Consider the following 13,738-nt stretch of genomic DNA (forward strand, 5'->3'; position numbering starts at 1 on the left):
AAATAGGATTCCACTGAGTCTCCTCTCTGCCTACTCCAGGACTTCTGTGAGGACCAAATGAGATGAGGCACAGGAAAATGTTTCACAGACATGTGGTTAAAGTGTAAAATGTTTCCACCTGGCTATAAAGCAAGTCGTGTTCCTGGGCTAAAGAAACTCCAAGGATGCTAGTCGCCAGGGAGAGGAAGCCGGCGTTGCTACATGATGTCATTACCCAAATGGACACTTAGCATATTAGTCTTTTATATATATAGATGGGCAAATGCTTCAAATTGGGATTCCTCCCACCCCCAAGAACCCAGTGCTGAACACTTATCAGCATTTACCACATCGCTAGGCTGTCATATCCATGTGCCTGATGAGGGAACACTGTTGAACAGGATGTTGTTAAATTTGCACAGTGAGTTGTTTGTGGTTGCTGCTGCTTACTCAACACACACAGTAGGATCATGTATCTGAACACTGGCCTTCACCAGAGGGAATTTGAAAAACACTGCCTTAGATCTCCTTCAGCTTGTTTCTGAGGTCCAAGCATTCCAACAGAGGTCTTTATGCTAGCCACATGGCATAGCCCACTGGTTTAGAAACCTGCTCCTCCCGGTGTCAAGCCTTCTAAGACAGTTAGGATCAAGGGTAGCATAGGTGGCAGGTCCGGCCAGGGCAGAGAAGTGATATGTGAAATAGCTGAAGGTATGTGCATTTGTCACTGGGGCTGCCATGACAAAATACCACAGACTGGGAGGTTTAAACTACAGAAATTTATTCTCTCACTAGTTCTGGATGCTAGAAGTCTAAAATCAGGGTGTTGGCAAGTGTGGTTTCTCCAGAGACCTTGCTGCTAAGCTTGCAGGTGGCTGTCTTCTCACCATGTCCTGACATGGTCTCTCCTCTGTGATTGAGCACCTCTGGTGTCTCTTCCTCTTTTTATAAGGACATATGATTAGGGCCCACCCTTATAACCGTATGTAACCTGAATGACCTCTTTTAAGGGCCTATCTCCAAATACAGGCACATTGGGGCTTAGTGCTTCAGCACATGAATTTTAGGGGACACAGTTCAGTCTATAGCAGGGTGTCACTGTCTGGGCTTGTGCTACATTTCAGTCAGCGGCTGATGCAGACCTCTCACCTACTCCAGGGATTCCTTATCAACTCTCCAGGATGCCCCTTCCACTCCTCAGCCATCTCCAACCTCACCATGTGCTACCCTCTGTCAGTTATTACCTGAGTCCTAGCTCTCCCATCCAGTTTCCCTGACTTCTCCTGCTTGGAGAGCAGTCTCCCTCACCTGACTCACCCGACTCACCCTAGCACCTTTGCTCTATTGTTAAGTTGGTGATGAATCTCATCTGGCTTTGCAGTGCCTTTTTGATGTCTCCTAAATGTATACAGTGTGTATTTAGGGCTTGTCTACCTGGTTAGATTGTAGGTACTGTGAAAAATGGACATTCTATCCTTCTCGACAATCAACTCTCCCATTTAGTGATTAAGTAGGTGTGTGCCTTTTATAGATTAAGGAATCAATAAATATCAGAGTTAATTTTTTTTCTTGAAACGGTTAAGGTCATTATATGCTCATAAGTTTGTGTGAAGTCAGACTAATAGCAGTCAGTATGTAAGGAGATGTTGTTTTCCTGTACTGTGAATGTTAAGCTAAAATTGTCCAGTGAGTGCTGCTGGACTGGGATTTGTGGATGCCATTGTTCCAGTGAGTTATAATGACCTTTAACCCTGACTCTAGTATAAAAGAGACCTGGATTAGACTTCTGATTTTCCCAGTTACCACCTGTCTGGCCTTGGGTAAGTGATCTAAACTCCCTAAGGCTCAGTTTCTTCATCTGTGAAATGGGAGTAATAATAGTACTTTATTTCACGGGGAGTAAAATAGAAATACATAGTAGCACTCAATGAATAGTAGATGTGTATCATTAATATTACTCTGGTACACAGAGACTTTAAAAAAATTAGGAACCTTAACCATGGATAGCAGTCTCCACTCCTCTGAACCAAGAGTAACTCAGAAAGAGAAATGCTGCACACCATCGGAGAATCAGCCATGCAACAAGTCCATTTAGTGCCCTGTGCCAGATGTTTCCAGATTGAGAATATAGTGAAGAATCCAGGAGGAACACTTTTCTATCTATGATGAGTTGACTTGTAAATAACCTTTGACCTCACGTTGTCACCAACCCCCTCCCCAAGTTGTACTCCCCTTTGAAAAGCATAAAATATTTTTACCTACAAAACACTGTATATTGATTTTGTTATTTTAGAGCTGGTCAGATTGCACAGGAAGTACATGGTCATTAACTGGAGATAAGCCAGCATGACATTTGTCCTGAAGTTAATGATAAAATGACATTAAATCACTGGCAGTGTTTTCTTAGAGGTGTTCAAGACAAACAATGTTAGTGAAAGGAGAGGAAAGCTCTGTAGGAACAACTCTCCCCGCCATAGTGCTACAGGGAGAGCCGGGGGGGTGGTGAGCCGGGAAACAGTGCAAACCTGTGCTTCTCCAGGGCCTCCAAAAAGGCACAAAGTGGCTTGTCAGCTTTTCTGCCTGTTCTAGCAAATTAGACATACGTCCCAAAAGGTGTACTGCAATATTAAAGTCCATTTATATAGGCTGTAAAGTTTCCCCTGTTGTCCTGGCAGGCACATGCGTGGCTGGAAAGTGTCTGTGGGTTGATTCCTTTGTGAATCAGATGGAGCTGACACTGCTGAAACCACAGTGACCCAGACGAGGATAGAAGCTTGTGCTGGATGAGGGGCCACGGTCCTGGACATGTAAATCAGTAATATTAATCCCCACAGAGTGCCATGGTGCAAAATTATTAAGGCTGCTTCCCGAAGATACTTCTAACACAGTGCGTAATGAAAACGTCAGGGGCAATGAGTTATTAGGTGCTGCCCTGCTGTTCTGAAGTGCCAGATATTTCTCCACCTGTTATCCAAGCAGGCGAGTCTTGAGGGAAAGGGAGAGCATCAGAGATTACTTGTGATGAGAGGATCATAAAGTGAATGACATCGGTGAGGCCTGTGGGAAGTGCCTAAAAAATGGTGGCGACGGTGTGGTAGGGATGATGTTAAGAGGTGAGCCACGGTGAAGGTGTGTGGGAGGAGGATGCTGCCTGGTGTACAGTGCTGAGTAATGTCATGGCCTGAATCATTTGGATTTGAAAATTGTTCTCAGAGCAGCTCTTCGGATTAGGAATTCAGATGGGATCACTGCAGACAGGAGTATGGTTTTGGTTATTTCCATAGTCATTCTAGAAATTCAGGCATCATGTTTGGCATTTATTTTACATTTATCATTTATTTTAGATCCTCTCTGACTTGTATGATCGCTATCTCAACCCACTTGTTGGAATCCTTTTGGCTTCTTCTCTTCCCTTGGCCATGTCCAGTCATTGTCAGATGGCTTTGGACAAGTTAATCTTTCTTAGTCTCTGATTCCTTTGATTGTATCTTTGTCATGTCCCTCATATTCTATCCTGTTTTCTCTTTGCTACTCTCCTTGTCTACATTCTGTCTGGTCCAGCCCCTCCACCTCTTACCTGGGCCTCTTGCTTTTCCTCCTCCCACCTCTTCCCCTTTGACTATCCTACCAGAGCACTGCAGCAGTAACAGCTTCCACCATCTTAATAGGTACTTTTTCTGTGCTAATCCTGGGGTGGGTGTGTCACGTATGTTTTTCTAATGGTGCAATAACTCTGGAAAATATATTATTACTTCCATTGTATAGCTTGGGAGATTCTAAAAAGATCATAATGTGTTTATACCAGCTAATTAGAGAAAAGTTGGAATTATAACCTGGAGCTGATGGACATCATAGTTCATGCTCTTCCCTACTCAACCTGTTTTCTCTGCTGGGAAACCTTCAGTGGTTCCCATTGCCTAAAAGATCAAGGCCATGCTCTTTTATCTTGACATTCAAGGCCTTCTAAAATCTAGTTTTCGTGTTTCTAGTCGTTCCCCTCAACTGTCACACATCCGTTAGCCAAAAACAAACCAAACCAAAACAAGAAACCCAGCCAAACAAACAAACAAACAAACAAAAACTGATTTTAATTCACACCCATGCTTTCTCTTCTCTGTGCTTTTATACCTCCTTTTTCTCTCGCCTGGAGCAGAGACTGTCACTCCTCTGTATAAGTAAATGTTGTCTAAGATCCATTTATTCTCTGGTTCACAAAGGGTATATTAGATCTTTATTAAATAGTCTAAAATATCTGTTCAATAATGTTCTCATTTAATATCTTTTTAAAAGACATTTAAAGTGAATCAGAAAGCAATTAAATGATTAATTGCTGCAGCTGGATTCTGCTGCCCTCAGACTCTGTGGATGCTATCTGACCGATTAACCTCTGTTTCAGGGCCCTGTCTTATTGAGGAAGGCAGTGACGGAAAACGCTTGGCCTATCACATGACTGATCTCCGCTGTCATGAGCCATCGTTCTCTAACTGCAAGCTTTCATTTTCAAAGTCCTGGCATGATTTCAGGAGCTGTAAACCTTCATGTGAGTAAGTGAGCAGTAAGAACTGGCAGTTTTTCAAACCCAAGTCTTTTCAGCTTTAAACCCACATTTAGTTATGATGGGTTTTTTCCCACCTTAGTTTGGACATTCTTTCTGGTGAATACTTTTTTGATAAATAAAATAGGGTAGGGGTGTATTTGACCAGGACAAATATGGGCTGGTACAGTCATAACAGCCCCAACATTAATTCCAAAGTCAGAGCAGGAGGTAAGAGAGGAGTGGGTGTGTAGATAGGGTTCCCAGCCTCTCCAACTACAACCATGGACTCAGGGTGAGGGAACTTGAAAGTAATGAATTCACGGGTGATGCTGACCCACGTGCCAGTGTAGACAGATGTTACTATTGATGTCTTGGGAAAGGTCAAGGAGTGCCTACTCCTAAATGAATGGAACAGCTTTGTGAGATATCAGGGAAACATATATCCTTGGAAAGGTTTCTTTTCTAGTAACAATGCTTAAGTAATTGGGGTTCGATTTAATGCAGAATTAATTGTTCTTAGTGCATTCTTAGCCAGACATTGTGATTAATATTATTTGCATTAATGTTTAAGGGATGGGGAATCTGAAAATAAAAATGTGAATATAAAATGAAAAACGTAAAGATTAGTTCTTGCTTGATAGTTTGTTTTTTGAAATTTGTATATCAAATGTTTTATTGCACCCTTATCATTTTGTGTCTTAGATTTCAAAACAAATTGGTGAGAGGAGAGGGAGAGGCTAGGTACAACACGGAGTGTTACAGCCACCATTGTCATGGAAGCAGGTTGTATTGCTTCCTGCTGTACACACTGAGGTTTTGATCATGCATCTATTTTTGTTGTTGTCGTCTTCTCCTTTATCTTTATATCTAGCAAATGTCTTTATGGTGCTATCTTAGGAAATTGGATTTAAGGCATCCTATACTAGCTTATGGAGGTCATTTGAAAGACAGCTGCAGACACCTGAAATAACAGCTTACATTTGTGGGGCTCTCAATCTACCAAGATAATGTTATGTCATTTAATCTTCTCAACAACTGGATGAGATAGGTACTATTATCCCTATTTTATGAATGAGGAAGCTGAGGCCCAGGAGATTAAATAATTCATCTTTAATCACATAGCTAGGAAGTGGTGAGGCTGTAAGTTAAAACCAGGCAGTCTGAATCCAGAATAAAATAATAAAATGCGTATAACCAGAATCAAACTAATTTTGTTCTTTTTAGATTTTATAAACTTACCATCACCACTAGTGCATTCTGAGTGGCAATTAGTATGGAATGTGTAAGGATAGGAGAGGGATGGTTTTGAGTAGAGAAATGGTGGAAGAGAGTGAAAAATGAAGGAAGATGCTGCTGAAAGTGCTGTAGCAGGTCCCGAGAAGGGAGTATAGGAGGGACTTCCCTCTGTTCTGTGCTCACCTGAACCTCAGCCTGTGCTGGCGGACAGTCAGTTAGAGTGTGGCTGGTGACTTTTTTTTTTCAATTGAAGTTTACATTCAATATTATTTTTTTGTATTAGTTTCAGGTGTACAGTATAGTGGTTAGATAATCATATACTTCATAAAGTGATCCCCCTGGTAAGTTTAGTACCCACCTGGCACCATACACAGTGATTACAATATTATCTACCATATCCCCAGTGTTGTAATTTAGATCCCTGTGACTAGTTTGTAACCACCAATTTGTAGTTCTTAATACCTTCACCTCTTTTCACCCAATCTCCCTCCCTGAACCCTCCCCCCCCCTCGCCCCCTCTGGCAACTGCTGGTGGCTAATTTTTGTCACTTACTGCACTGGTTTCCTGCTCCTCAGGCTGAGACAGATAACACTGACAGCTCCCTTTGAGTTCCCATCCATCCAAAGCACACCACCCTTCTAGATTTGCAGTTCACGTTTCCTTCTGCAGAGCCAGGGTGTGTCCTTCTTTTCAGGTCTCTTCCCACCTCAGAACACTTAGGTCAGGCCCACTGTCCTGTATCTAAACCTGTGGGTCTAGATATGTTTCAGAATTCAAAGTTTTTCAGATTCTATAACAGTAAAATGGTATATAGTCCATATATTAGATCACATTCCCAGTGGGGCCTCGGTCAGCACTCTGTAAACAAATCCTATATAATAAAAGGCTAATATGCAAATTGACCGAATGGCAGAACAACCAGTCGCTATGACACCCACTGACCACCAGGGGGCAGATGCTCAATGCAGGAACTGCCGCCTGGTGGTCAGTGCACTCCCACAGGGGGAGCGCTGCTCAGACAGAAGCCCTGAGCTGGGCTCATGGCTGGTGAGCGCAGTGGCAGTGGCGGGAGCCTCTCCCACCTCTGTGGCAGTGCTAAGGACCCCTCAGGGGATGTTCGACTGCCAACTTAGGCCCGCTCCCTATCAGTCGGACATCCGCCGAGGGCTCCCGGACTGCAAGAAGGCGCAGGCTGGGCTGAGGGACCCCCCTGAGTGTATGAATTTTGTGCACCGGCCTCTACTACAATCATATCTCACACAAAATGTGTACATCATTGCCCTCAGTGAGACCAACAGTGACTCCACTCAGCTGCATGTCAGGAAGGTCAGATGTTGCTAGCAACCAAAGTTTTGTGCCAAATTTATGAAAAACAATTTTAGTTGCAGGGCTTTTGGAGTTTGGAATTGAGGATAAGGGAGTGTGGACCATATCATCCCCAGTTCCTTCTGCTCTACTCAGAGGCCTGGGCATGAAAACACTGACAGGGTTGTTCCTGCATTTGCTGCTCTGGCCAGGCTGGGGTCTGACTCAGGCGCCACCTGAAGAACCCCGGACTCCACTTCTCATTCTAGGTTTTAGTGGGGAAAGTGGGCTCTTGGGAAGTACAATCAGGATCTATACTCTGTATAGTCCATGCAGAGTTGTGAACAAAAAGTGATAAAGGAAATACAAACTCAGAAAAGAGAAGAATCAGAATTATTTTTCATTTGAAAGACCTATTTGCACTACTTAGCCCTCTCCCCTTCTTCCCTTGGGAGTTAGCTTACAGTAGCTTGGAGGACCACAGATAAAAGTGTAATACAGCAGGTAATATTAAAAACAACCTGTAAAAAAATGCATTATTCTGAAGACTTAGCAGCTAATTTTCTGTTGCTTTACTTCTTATTATTATTCCCCCCCCCCCCCCACCACCAGTGCATAACCTTTTTTAAATCTTATGTCCTGCTCCCAAATTTCTTCTGAGTTTAAAGTCTAATTTCTGTTTGTGTTACTCTGGTAAAGTCTATAAAAGGAAAATAATAAATTAATGGCATGCTTGAAGCTATAAACAGGGGATGGATTCAGAAATATACAAACATTCCAAGGACCCTATTTCTTAGAATTGCCATATTCAACTCCCAATTAACCTTAAATTTACAAGTTTAATCAAATGTCCCAGTCTGTTTCCATTGAAAAGCGGTGCACTTCAGAGCCCTAGTCTCCAGGATCCAAACCAATCAAAGAAAGACCCCGTTGAAGGAGTCACTCTTTTAAGCTAAGTAAATTGCTCAGTGATCTTATGTAACGGTGTTTCAGCTTCCCCAGAAGTGTTAATCCCAGTGCAGCAGGTGGTATTGGCCACAGCACAGAGACCTCCTAGCTCAGCTAAAAGATAATCAAGTGCTATCCTATTATCAAAGAACATCTTTGGTCAGAGAATCTAAGGATTTTTGTTAGGCGGCTATTGTTTTAATAGCAGATTCTTGCAATATTTTCAAGAGCTAAGTAGAGGTTCCTGATTATACCCTCATTTGTACTCATTCCTAACCAGGGAATGCCTCCTTGTAGGACCATTCTAGGACTGTTAGATAACTGAAGAAGCTGAAGAAGCATTGCCCAGTTATGCACCAGCCATCTAGGCATTCATTGGCCCAAGGAGAATGATCACAGACAAAGATAAATCCTATAGAGCACAGTCCACTTCCACTAAGGTGGCACTGTTACAAGAACCATTTGCAGGGATTGTTGCATTTGCCCATTTAAGCCAGGGGTCAGTTAGGTTTCCTCCTAGCCTGAAGAGAAAGTTGTTCTAAATTCTAGAGGTTGCTCTCTTAGCAATGGTCTGGGAAATATGGGTGATGGTGTTATTTTTCCAGGCCAATGCCAGAGTAAAGAAAGAAAGAAAAGAAGGAAAGATTTCATACCTAGCTAAAGTAGGAAGTCTTAATCTGGTGTCTTGGGCAGACGCAATCTACATCATTAAGAGCTACTTCTCTTCCTGGTTAATTTAATTTGGAGGTCTTCAGTGTTTATGCAGGCAAGCTGTGAGATGCATACCCAAGGTTCAAATCTTGGAGTTTGGCTGCCACCTGGGTAGTGAGGAGGATCTGCTATAGTCTTTTACCATTCCTCCTGGGTGGGATTCTGACTTAGAGGTATTCAGTCATAATTCCTCAGGTGGTACTTTTACCCCATTGGGTTCTTTAGCCAAGCACATACCCCAAATGTCTGAACCTGCAGTCCCTCTCTGTACTAAGCAGGAATACTTTTTTTGTAAAGGCATATGAGTAAAATAATAACTGTAAGTGACAAAAGACTTAAAATGTTCATTGTTAAAAATCAAATGAGAGTTCATTATAATGGAATTGACAAGGAAATTAGGTTATTTCTGTAACATGTAACATTTTAAGACAATAACTGGAATTATGACTGATAACATTATACCAGGGCATATCAGACTTTGGGGAATTAATGAGATTTCTAGAACACTTATATACTTATACAAGTACAACATAAAGGAAGCTTATTATTTGACAATATTCCCCATGAAATTTAACATGTCTAATTAGTTTAGCATCTCCCTTTTTATAAGGAGAGAGAACAAATCTTTTGAGATATAAAATCCCAAAGTTAATACAAAGTCAGAAAGTCTTCATTTAGAATTTGTTTTGGGGGGAGTTTGTCAAAAATATTAAAAGATTTAAAAACATTAGGTCAAATTGGGTCATAGGTAACTATGAAACAAAACTTAATTATCTCCTTAACCAAAGTGACAAAGATTTCAGAGACAAATATAGAAGGTTACATTGTTCTGAGCAGAACTTAGTTCAATCTTAAAAATATTGAGAGGAATAAGTTTACTTAAGTAATCAAAGACCTGATAAAGACAACACAGAACATAGATGATTATTTTGACCAGACTCAAGATCTTTGTTTTTTTCTAGGCAGGTTACTTAAGAGATAAAGAAGATCTTTGTTTAAAGTTTTTTATTAAGATCAGACCAAGAATCCAAGAAAACTTTCCCTTTCAGTAGATGAAAGAAAATTAAGGCTTAGTTGTACAGAAGTACACAATTGATATTAAAGGTTATTTTTGGAACCTCTATAACAAATTTATTCAACCTTATCCAGCTTGACCATGCATAAAATTCCTTTTCCAAGCTTACTTTCCCACACACCTTCTACAACTTATTTTATATTCAGATTTTGTCCTATGTTTTTCCTCTTTCCCATTCTGAAATAACCAGCCTCACTTTAGGACAAAATTACTTTCTTTTTCCTCAACAACAACTAAAAATGCATTTTCAATTCTCATATTTTCTTTTACCAACAATATACACCCACTTCCCTCACATGCAGAGTTTTCTTTATTATTGCTGGTAACTTTAATTACAAATATTAGGATTCTTAACCCTAAAAAACATTTAACTTCTAGTGAACACTGAGAAGTAAGCAATTATGAAGTTTTTCACATTAGCATTCTGTGGGTTGGTAGATTTATAAATGCTTCTTATAATTTCTAGAAACATGGGCTTGTTCAGAAAATTTCTTGGCATGGCACAAGATATGTTTAATAGACACAAATATCTTTAGTCCTCTGTAAAATGAAGCCAAAGTTGATAAATCTACTTTCCATAATTGATGTTTTAGTATTTTATAGATTGTCTAGATATTTAATAAATTTCCATCAGTTAGCTGAATCTTAGAAAAACTGTAAGGTTTCAGGTTACCAAAATGATTTGGAGGAACTATTTTTTAAAATTCACTAAAAACCTTCTATCCTACTTACATCTGTCTAATTTACTTGCTCTTAACACTTATGTTTAAATTATAAAAATTTCATCACATTTAGCTTAGGGGAAAAGCCTAAAAATACTGACTTATTTTTCTTATGGGCAAACTTTGTAACAGAGATAACATGAACTTATTTAACCACTAGTAAGTCTAGGTAGGATGAAAGTATTATATTTAATTCTGATAACTCTAAAGACATGTCTGTTTTAATTAAACCATCAAATTCAAGATATCCAAAATTTCTGTTCGGGTCAGAGTTCGTTGTCTTACGAAATTGAAAAATGAGTTCACAGACAAAAAGATGAGCAAAAGCAAAGTTTTATTACAGAAAAGCTCCCTCGTGCAGAGAGGGGACCCATGGGGGTTGCTGCTGCAGCTCCTTTGTAGAGCAAGCATGTCAAACTCGCCGCATGTTGCCCACAACGAATATTTTTGCGGCCCAGCCAATATAACGATATGTAAGAAACGTTTTAATAAAAATTGCGTAACTTAATTTTTCAATATCCTGTTATACATAATTATTAATAACAAACTACAGCGTTCGCTAATGACTGATTACTATAATCGTGTTGCATTCATTTCCCTTATACACCTTATGTGCAGGCGTACCATTTCTCTCCACTAATACTAGCAGCAAATATTTTAGTAGCCTATTGCCATGTCATTAGTCTTGTACTGACTTGTTTGGTGTGCGCAATAGGAAATATTTCGCTTTCGGAGAACAAGAAAGATAGGTTTATTTGCGTTACGCTTATTAATTTGTGTAGTTATTCAGTGTCTGGTAAGTTAATGTTCAAGAAAAATATTAATTTTTATTAAAATGTTCTATTTTATGTTAACAATTACTCATTTATTTCAGCCCTTTGTATTCAGCATGTCTCTATAGAAATAAACCTACGTTTCTATGAAAATTGAAGCTTTTGTTTTTTTGCGGCCCACATAAACTTAAACCTTGTTTAGTATTTGGCCCGTGTTAGCCTTTGAGTTTGACATTCTTGGTCTAGAGCAGCAGTTCTCAACCTGTGGGTTACGACCCCTTTGGGGGTCGAATGACCCTTTCACAGGGGTCGCCTAAGACCATCGGAAAACACATAATTACATACTGTTTTTGTGATTAATCACTATGCTTTAATTATGTTCAATTTGTAACAATGAAAAGACATCCTGCATATCAGATATTTACATTACGATTCATAACAGTAGCAAAATTACAGTTAGGAAGTAGCAACGAAAATAATTTTATGGTTGGGGGTCACCACAACATGAGGAACTGTATTAAAGGGTCGCGGCATTAGGAAGGTTGAGAACCACTGATCTAGAGTCTCTTCTAAAGAGTCAAAAGAAAGAAAAAAAGAGTTATATCCTCTTATAGTAAACCAGTAATCTAATAAGTAAAATGTTTCTCTGAATTCTGTGAGCTGCTTCAGCAAATAAATCAAACTCAAGAAGGAGGTAGTTGGAATCTCCTTTCTATAGTAGCTGGGTAAGAAGCACAAATGACAACCTGGCCTTGCGATTGGCATCTGAATTTGAGTGATGGGGGCACTTTTGTAGGATGAGCTCTTAACCTATGGAATCCAGTGCTATCTACAAGTAGACAGTGTCAGAATTGAGTTGAATTGTAGGTCACCCAGCTGGTGTCGAAGAATTGCTTGGTGTAGGGAAAATATTCACATGTCAGAACTGGGTGCAGAATCTGCGTAAGGAAGGACAGCTGTGAGGTAGAAAATCAGGAGACAGGGCTGTCCTAGAAACCAGGGAGGGGGTGGTGATGAGGAGAGGTGAAGGAAGAAAAGAACTCAAAGCATCTTGATATTGGTAGTAAAGTAGACTTTGTTCTCCCAATGCCTCATTAATATACTGTAATTTGACTAAGTCACACTAGCGAAGACAGAGGGTGAAAGGGTTACACTTGCTCCTGAGACTTACTTCAATTCTTTGAATGTTTGGAAAACACTTCAACTCTTGGCCAATAACATGGGTCATTGATGAGTGCCTGTTGTTGAGAATGCTGACCTTGGAGATTTCACCACTGAAAAAAAACCTGGCTTGTTTTAAAGCCTATTCTCTGATCATAAAACACAGGCAAAGACATCACTTGCAGAAATACTACTTCATGATAAAAATGTGTACTAAGTCACTAGCTTCAGATACCCCTTGTGTTTTCAAGTTAGCAGAAATGGGAGAGTAAAAACAAAACTTGCCTTTCAGTTCTACTCATGTGTCTTTTTAATTGTTTCCTCTTTGGTTCCTCTGCAACCAGTGGTGTGTGTTGTAGATGTAAGAAACATCCAAACCTGTAGAGAATTTTTATGAGTTTATTTGAGCCAAACTGACAACAATGCCAGGAAGCAAGATCTCAAATGCTCCATAGAAGAACAGTTTTGCTGTTTCTTTTATACATTTGGAATTAAGGAGGGAACGCAGTGCAGGTTTGAGACAGCAAGGTCCAGGATAGTTAACAAAATTATGTGCTCCCTTGAGGGTGGTTACACCTTCAGGGGGTCTGCAAAAGAGAATTACCTCTGGCATTTCAAGTGTGTGTTAACCTACATGCACAAAAGCAAAGAACAGGACTTGCTTAAAGTGAAGATAAACCTTTTACTAAATAAGTTTTATGCCTGGAGTGTGACTAGCCACCATGACTGCTCAGTTAGGAATTTATGATTAGATCACCCTGTGAGGTTGCTTCAGGTAAGTTTTATTACAGCGCCCCTTTCCACGCACAATTTTCGATGGCATGTGGGGTAAACCACACTTATCTCAGGATCAGCAGTTCCCTGTCCTTCTGCATTTACCAGGTGTACTTGGGGGAAGACGTAACCCTGGCACTCCAACCTCTTCCCTGATTTGAAGTGTCAAAGTGTTTTGGAAATCAGGTCTTGGTGTTAAAATTCTCAGGGAACTCTGGTAGGATTCAAGGGCAGTCAGTGCCTTTGAATGTTGATGTGGAACAACTGCCTGGCCCACCCATGGTGAAAACCTTCTAAAAACCCATGAGCAGAACGACTTTGAATTATGAGTAAGAAGATCAGGGAAAATCTGGTTTCTGCTCTGCCTATTATTTGTCAGAGACACAAGAATCTGTGCACATATTTTCACCCTCTCCCAACCCTCTACTCCTTGCAGCTATTTAAAGTATTTTACAAAGGGGATGTTTCAAGGAGGAGCTGTGACCACAAGGTATGCACAAAATTCAGATTTCTCTT

The 13,738-nt window shown here is 40.3% G+C and overlaps 1 long non-coding RNA gene across 3 annotated transcripts in view; it reads left to right on the forward strand.

The window, feature by feature from the left end:
• Positions 1-4,389: 4,389 nt before the first annotated feature.
• LOC102440540 overlaps positions 4,390-13,738 on the forward strand; it is a 190,934-nt gene continuing 181,585 nt past the window's right edge. For 2 of the 3 annotated variants that reach the window (XR_002829039.1, XR_002829041.1), the window contains exon 1: positions 4,390-4,523. This is a non-coding gene — a long non-coding RNA (uncharacterized LOC102440540). The remainder of the gene's footprint in view (positions 4,524-13,738) is intronic. The other variant, XR_329594.3, reaches the window with a different exon arrangement.

Source organism: Myotis lucifugus, unplaced genomic scaffold (assembly GCF_000147115.1).
Source record: "Myotis lucifugus unplaced genomic scaffold, Myoluc2.0 scaffold_1, whole genome shotgun sequence".
Classification (NCBI taxonomy): domain Eukaryota; kingdom Metazoa; phylum Chordata; class Mammalia; order Chiroptera; family Vespertilionidae; genus Myotis; species Myotis lucifugus.